The sequence below is a fragment of the Gymnodraco acuticeps genome, unplaced genomic scaffold (assembly GCF_902827175.1).
Source record: "Gymnodraco acuticeps unplaced genomic scaffold, fGymAcu1.1, whole genome shotgun sequence".
NCBI classification, from domain to species: domain Eukaryota; kingdom Metazoa; phylum Chordata; class Actinopteri; order Perciformes; family Bathydraconidae; genus Gymnodraco; species Gymnodraco acuticeps.
In genome coordinates, this window is record NW_022991071.1 from 22,022 (window position 1) to 23,127 (window position 1,106).

General features: G+C 44.9%; 1 long non-coding RNA gene across 1 annotated transcript; it reads right to left on the reverse strand.

Annotated features, from left to right (window-relative positions):
- Nucleotides 1-204: 204 nt before the first annotated feature.
- LOC117560022 lies at nucleotides 205-1,079 on the reverse strand. Its single transcript, XR_004571103.1, has 3 exons — nucleotides 927-1,079; nucleotides 540-635; nucleotides 205-475 (listed from the first exon to the last, which is right to left on the reverse strand). It is a non-coding gene; the product is annotated as an uncharacterized LOC117560022 (long non-coding RNA).
- Between the last annotated feature and the right edge of the window lie 27 nt (nucleotides 1,080-1,106).

A 1,106-nucleotide genomic window follows, 5' to 3' on the forward strand; every position in this document is an offset into this window, starting at 1 on the left:
TGTTCCCTGACATAGTGACGAAGTTACCTTCGTGTTCCCTGACATAGTGACGAAGTTACCTTCGTGTTCCCTGACATAGTGACGAAGTTACCTTCGTGTTCCCTGACATAGTGACGAAGTTACCTTTGTGTTCCCTGACATAGAGACGAAGTTACCTTCGTGTTCCCTCACATAGAGACAAAGTTACCTTTGTGTTCCCTCACATAGTGACAAAGTTACCTTCATGTTCCCTGACATAGTGACGAAGTTACCTTCGTGTTCCCTCACATAGTGACGAAGTTACCTTTGTGTTCCCTGACATAGTGACGAAGTTACCTTCGTGTTCCCTGACATAGTGACGAAGTTACCTTCGTGTTCCCTCACATAGTGACGAAGTTACCTTCGTGTTCTCTGACATAGTGACGAAGTTATCTTCGTGTTCCCTGACATAGTGACGAAGTTACCTTCGTGTTCCCTGACATAGTGACGAAGTTACCTTCGTGTTCTCTGACATAGTGACGAAGGTAACTTCGTCACTATGTCAGGGAACACGAAGTTACCTTCGTGTTCCCTGACATAGTGACGAAGTTACCTTCGTGTTCCCTGACATAGTGACGAAGTTACCTTCGTGTTCCCTGACATAGTGACAAAGTTACCTTCATGTTCCCCTGACATAGGTGACAAAGTTACCTTCGTGTTCCCTGACATAGTGATGAAGTTACCTTCGTGTTCCCTGACATAGTGACGAAGTTACCTTCGTGTTCCCTGACATAGTGATAAAAGTTACCTTCGTGTTCCCTGACATAGTGACAAAGTTACCTTCGTGTTCCCTCACATAGTGACAAAGTTACCTTCGTGTTCCCTGACATAGAGACAAAGTTACCTTCGTGTTCTCTCACATAGTGACGAAGTTACCTTCGTGTTCCCTCACATAGTGACGAAGTTACCTTCGTGTTCCCTGACATAGTGACGAAGTTACCTTCGTGTTCTCTCACATAGTGACAAAGTTACCTTTGTGTTCCCTCACATAGAGACGAAGTTACCTTCGTGTTCCCTCACATAGTGACGAAGTTACCTTCGTGTTCCCTCACATAGTGACGAAGTTACCTTCGTGTTCCCTGACATAG